We start from the raw sequence: 6,892 nt of genomic DNA on the forward strand, positions 1-6,892 counted from the left end.
GACTTCCTTATCGGTTCCTCTGTGTGAAGGTGTTTCACTCCTTGGATGGTGCTAAATGTCAAAATTCAAGAACATCTCCTGTTTCCCGTTAAAACGTAGGAGTCATCCGTCATTCTTCTCTTTCCCTCACCACCCCACCCTCATTCTATCCATCACCAAATTCTATCAGGATGGCCAGCACAGCATACTCCAAATCTGTCTGCTTCTCTCCATTTTATTGCCTATCACTCTCAATCAAGTCCACGTAATCTTTTGTCTAGACTACTCTGACTGTGCCCACAGCCTTCACCGTGTGTCTCTAAATTTCTGTCTCTTTTGAGCTCCTAACGAATTTTCACAGCAACCACGATTGTAGTCGGCTGTTTTCCTTTTCAAATTATTCACTTCCCTTTTTATAAAATATTATACCTCCTTGCCCCACTCTTTAGACCAAGCATGTCAAACTCGCGGCTGCGTACAGGAGGTATGCGGCCCGCCAGCCGCGGGTTTGCCATGCTTGCTTTAGACTCTGCCCTATGATTTGCTTTGACTCTAAGACTGTGGATCAGAGTGACGTGTGTCGCCTCTGAGAGGGAGGGTTCGAAGACATCACGTGGTTGTGCCATTGCTTTTTTCCCTTTGCTGCTAGAACAGTGACATCCAGGACTTGCCTCTTCGGTCTGGATCTCAGAGTGAGGGATTTTGTAGTTTTAACCTGAGGCCTCACTTCAGTTTCAACATATAAAACAAAGAATGTTGCTCTTCCACTCCAACCTTGCAAAGGTGTTACCACATTTAAAGAATCGACTGACAACTTCGTCACCTTGGTGTTTAAGACTCTGCGCTCTGTGGACCCTGCCTGCTCTCAGATGTCATCTGTCACCATCCTCTCCTCGGTTCCCTATGTTCAAGCACAATGAGACACATTAAAATCCTAGAACAATCCTCTTCCAAACCCCTGTTCTCTTCTCACGAAGGTTTTCTGTCGTCGTTTTCGCGCTCTCTCAGCTCATCCCATTCTCTTCCCTTCATACCTTCCCATCAGGAGGTATTTGTCTAATTGACGATTGATATTTTCCTCCTTCAAGGATCTACACTCTATGAGAGCAGGGGCTTAGCGTATCTAGCATCCCTAGCGCCTAGAACAGGACTTGCCCTGCAGCAGGTACTGAGTAAACATATTTTAAGTGAGTCAGTAAGTCTAATGCCCTTTGCCAGGTCAAGGGTGGTGCTGGCCAAGATGCTAGTCCCCATCTCTCAGCCTTTCCCCCTGGTATTTCTTTACAGGGAATGTCACTCAGCACGCCCTAAGTTAGAGAAGGCTCCTAAAACACTGTGGCCACACATTTATTCTAACACATTACATTCTCTGCTGCAATTGTTTGGTCTTATGGTTCCCCCACGGGCTTATGTCTTTGTGCAGAGACAGTGAGGGCACAGTAGGTGGTGAGCTGCCCGGAACCTGATACCGGAATGCTCAAGTTCAAGTCCTGGCTCTGATACTTAACCAGATGTGTGCCCTTGGGAAATTTGGTGAACCCCTTTGAGCCTCACTTCCGCCATCAGTGAAATTTAATCTGAGCAGTGACAGCAGGTTCCCTAAAAGGTCCCTATGAGGACTCAGAGTTAATATTTGTAAAATGTTTCCATATAGTAGAGGTGACATCAGTTTTGGTAAATAAAAAAATTAAGTGATGTCAGATTTGTTTTATTACTACATCCCTAGCATTTAACTGCTGAATAAATGCTTCTTGAAACAAGTTGAACTGAGTTTCTATTGTTAAGTCTTTAGGCAGAAACTTTGATTTTCCTGGTGATGAATTTACTGTGTTTGCAATTTAAATGCCAGTATCTACACCATACCCTGAGGGGGACTGAGCCAGGAAGAGAGAGTGAGAATGTGAATGTGTTGGAGGTAGAGCTGATGACATGCTATGGGGTGTGAGAGAAAGAGGTGTTGGGATAAAGATGCTTTATACTGAAAGTGAGAAATCTCCGGGCCTGCAGGTTTAGGGGAAGGAAACAGTACATGATGTTGTTTTGGCGATATCAACTCTGAGATGTCTGCCTGACATCCAAACCGAGACCCTGTGCTCTTGTTACTGTTGACAATGCGAGTTCTGGGGTCAACACAGAGCGTGGGGTATTGAGATCCATGAGAGAGAATGAGATCACCTGGGAAGAGGAAACAGCACATAGAAAAGAGCTCTGGCGAAGTTCTGAGCTCTCAGGGTTTTATACATTTAAAGGGGAAGTGGAGAAGATAGAAAAAATCATCCCTCTAGACCAGTGATGGCGAACCTATGACACGCGTGTCAGAGGTGACACGCGAACTCATTTTTTTGGTTGATTTTGCTTTGTTAAATGGCATTTAAATATATAAAATAAATATCAAAAATATAAGTCTTTGTTTTACTATGGTTGCAAATATCAAAAAATTTCTATATGTGACACGGCACCCGAGTGAAGTTAGGGTTTTTCAAAATGCTGACACGCCGAGCTCAAAAGGTTCGCATCACTGCTCTAGACTAAGAAACTCACAGCAATGTTGGGAGTGGGTGTTAAAAAAATTATATAACACTGTGTTGTTCCCTTTAAGAAGTTAACAGTCACAAATATTTTGAGACTATATAACATGTAAGATTTGCAGAGAGAGCTAACTTGTGAACTAAATCCTTCATGTTCCTCCCTCGTTGCTATTCAATAATATAGTTTTCCAAGTAGAGAAAGTTCTTAATCCTTTTTCACATGAATTTTAACTAGTAAAGCCTTTTTAAGATGTTTCAAAAGTTCTGCAGTTTGCAGTGGCATACAACACTGATTTTTCAGTGAATAATTAAATCAAAGTGATCATAATTATTTTCCATATCAGTAAGAAAAAATCGCTAATTCCAGGAGCAAAAAAAAAAAAAAAAAAAAAGCCATAGATGCAAGATGCTCCTCGCTTGTTTCCCAGGCCATCACTCCCCATTTTCGTAGCTTTCAGCGCTCTCATTCTTCGCTAACACTGTGCCGTGTCTATCAAGTGTAATTTCCATACCGTTAACTTCCCACTCCTGTAATCAGTCTCCTGTGAATTTTTCAATTTCAATTGAGGTCACTGTGGTCTGGATCATGTCCAACTACAATGCCTCCTGCATCTGCTCAGCGCCGTCTAGCCCACTGAGCATACCAGTTCCTTGCCAGTGAAGACAAAAGGCCCCAAATGTTGAAATGACCTGAACTTTTCTTTTGGATTTGCAAAAATTTGATGACAATTTCAAAATTATGAATGTCCAGTTTATGCTTAGCTTATTTTTTTAATTTCTTTATTGATGAAGGTATTACATATGTGTCCTTATCCCCCCATTGCCCCCCAAGCCCCCCCCCCCGCTCATGCCCTCACCCCCCTGTTGTCTGTGTCCATTGGTTATGCTTATATGCATGCATACAAGTCCTTTGGTTGATCTCTCCTTACCCCCACCCTCCCCTACCTTCCCTCTGAGGTTTGATGGTCTGATCGATGCTTAGCTTATTTTTATGTGTTTTACTTCCTGATGCTAATGAGGTCATAGACCCATAATAGGAACTATTTCAGGGTCTGCAAAGGAAAGTAACTTTTAGTTACTTAAAAACAAATTATTTTATTTTATGTATTGTTGTGGACATGAATCAATCTTTATAATTAAAGACAATGAATTATCGGTCTTCATTCAACTCTGATTACCCTTGCAAACCTGGTGTAAAGTCTCAGACTTCATAGTCAGAATTCGTTCACCAGAGAGTCAAGGTGGAAGATGTTTAATATTTTTGAAACACTTTTTTTCAAAATAGTGGTCATAAAGGCAATTAAGTTAAGCAACCCTGTCTCTTGGCCACTTTATGATGTCAATGGAAATTTCTTGGAGAGAATAAAATGTTGAATTACCTTTCTCATAGGAGCTGGAGGGAAGTCAGATGGGTGCCTTTTCATTTAGAAATCAAAATCTCTAAACAGGATTTTATTCTCTAGCAAAATTCCTGATTTGTAGAGATTTTATAGACAATTAAGAAAAATAGCACTAAGAGAACTCATAAGCATGAAACAGTATCTCACAGACTTTAAGATGTTGACTTTATGTTAAATATGTAATTTAGTGGCAAACTATGACTACCAGGCACTGTTTGCATAGAGGTCTCGTGTCCACAGATTAAAAACTGTCAGGTATTATTTTGGGGTCATAGTTTCTAAGATTAACTCAAAAACTAGACTGAAGTTGATAATGCAGCATTCTTAAAAGACAACTTGTTAGGCTTTTAACCTACAGGTAGATGTTGCAATCTGTCTAGGCCATGTTTCAGATAAAATAAACAGCTCTAAGACAAAAAGAAGTATGGTAGATGTGCTCATATCACCAACACCTGGGACAGAATTCAGGCCATGGAAAATACTCAAAATCTATTTGTCGAAGAAAGACAAACGTGGTGCACCCTGTGTGAATACACACGAACACGCTCACACTTCCTGTAATTATTCTCTCTGGGTAAGGTTGTCTCCAAGATCCATAGCTCTCCTTCTTTTCCATGGCATCATCATTCGTCATCTGCGCTATTATGAAGGCCACTTCACTACGCTCATTGCGTCCATTCTCATGCCAACGTATGTAACATGGATGGTCAGAACAATGCTCTTAAGATGGAAGTTGTTTACCACTTGCCATGACTTTTACTAAGAGAAAATTCTAATAGAGTTTTTAATGCACCTGATAGTTAGAAGGTCTTGTATAATCTTGCCCTGGCTATTCCTCCCATCATGACCTTCAACTTCATTCCCTGGCTGACACCATTTACGTCTCTGTGGTATCTTCAGCAAGCCCATAACACTCCTGTATCAGGGCTCTGGTGGCTGAAATTCTCTCCCACACTATCTCCATGACTCACTCCCTCAGTTCATTCTCATGCCTGCACCCTCCTTCTCAGAACACTCTAACTAAAATAGTAGCACCTATCACCACGCAAGCTCACTCACTTGGGTCTTATTTTTATAACCTTCCAGTGGACTTCATTGAATCGTTCTTTGCTATAACCCCTACACCAAGAACAGTGCCTCACATAAAGGAACTCAATATTTATTGTAATAAGTAAATAAAAATTAAATGTTTTTCACGTAACAGGTAGAAGGATTTTTTCCATAGGAATCACATGGTGAATTGTCACTTATTACACTAAGTGATTTTTCTTCTGAACCACAGTATTTGACAGGTATTGGTAGGGGGGACTTGACATAATTCAAACCATCTGCAATGTTTCTGTATCCAGTATCAATATTTAGAAATCATTAGATGAATGAAATGCTGATTTTAACTGTTAATTGGCTGTCCTTGTAAAAACATAAAGCACCATTTAAAAATAACTCTATGGGACTATTATATAATGTATCAATTCTTTAACAAATGATTGACTCTTTTGAGACCTAAGTGGGTGTAATACTGTTCTGGCATCATTTAACGGAGGAGGCTGAACCAAAATCTACGGACACCAGGCCTTGTCATATTCTTTTGTTTTATTTCCAAGGATTCAAAGCCAGGAATAATTGTGTAAATAAAAAATGCCTTCACAGATCAGAAGGGAGGTGGAATTCTGAAGAGAAGTGGGTCAGTCTTAACACAGACAGCTAGAAAGGAACATGCCCGGCACCACACACAATAGATTTCACAATTGGATCGTGAATCTAACAGCCACTCGGCAAGTGGCATGTTTTCCACATTGAAAAACTTTGTCTCTGGCATGGGCTTCCTGTGTTTTGCAAGAGTAACCACATGCCTTTTTGACCCAACAAGCAAGCTATTTTAAACTGGCTGATGTTTGGATCCTGTAGCTTTATAGGATGCCAAAGCAAGGAGCCTCCTCACATATTCTGTTTATAAGACATAATGATGTCTTATAAAATATTCATGTTTGATTCAGTGCAGTTATTGGAATATCAGACAATTACTTCTCCCTCTAATGAAGAAAATGATATTTACATTCAGATGAATGAGTAGGAAACAAATAATGTGGCCATTATTTTGAACAAAATCAAGTTACCTTTTTTGGAACAAATGGATAGTTTAAGGCTAACATCATAACATTTAGAAGACCATATTTTATGTTAGACATTCTAATAGACTTAGTTTTCTTCTATGTGCAGTCCAGGAATCTAGTTTAATAAATGTATTAGTTTTCCATGATTGCCTTAATAAATTATCTCAAATGTAGTGGCTTAAAACAACACTCATTTATTATCTAACTAGAGGCCCAGTACATGAAATTCATACACAGAAATGGTCCCTAGGCCTGGCCGGAGATCAGGGCCAATCAGGTTCCCCGCCTCCCCACCTTCTCCTTTCCTCACTCCCTCAGCACCCTGCTGCCACCACTGGTCTCCCGCCATGTTTCACGCCGCCCCCTGGTGGTCAGTGCACATCATAGCAAGCGATCGAACTTCCAGTCTCCCAGTCAAACTCCCGAGAGGAAAATTTGCATATTAGCCTTTTATTATATAGGATAGTTTTATATATGAGGAGTTCAACACAGAAGTAGATTAGAAAGATAAGAGGAGGCCAGAATAATGAATTTCCAATGAAGTTAGAAAGACATTTGTAAAGTTTCAAATCTCTTGTCATCAAATGATTCTGCTTTCTGTTAATCAGTGGTCCCACTAAATGGTTGAGCTTTAACACATTCCATCTGTATCCCATGTCCAGTATAGATGTTCTTGTGCCAGGAAACAGGTCTTTGATGGCAGCGTAAAGAAGAGGATAGAGCAGGGACGGTTGCCTTGTCAACTGAATAAACTTGAAATATGCTCTGACTATGGTGCCCTGAATCATCTATATTTTAGCTTGTAGCACGCCTGGGTTGTGGGCTTGATCCCCAATAGGGGGCGTGCAGGAGGCAGCCGATCAATGATTCT

Source organism: Myotis daubentonii, chromosome 20, assembly GCF_963259705.1.
Source record: "Myotis daubentonii chromosome 20, mMyoDau2.1, whole genome shotgun sequence".
In the NCBI taxonomy this organism is placed as follows: Eukaryota; Metazoa; Chordata; class Mammalia; order Chiroptera; family Vespertilionidae; genus Myotis; species Myotis daubentonii.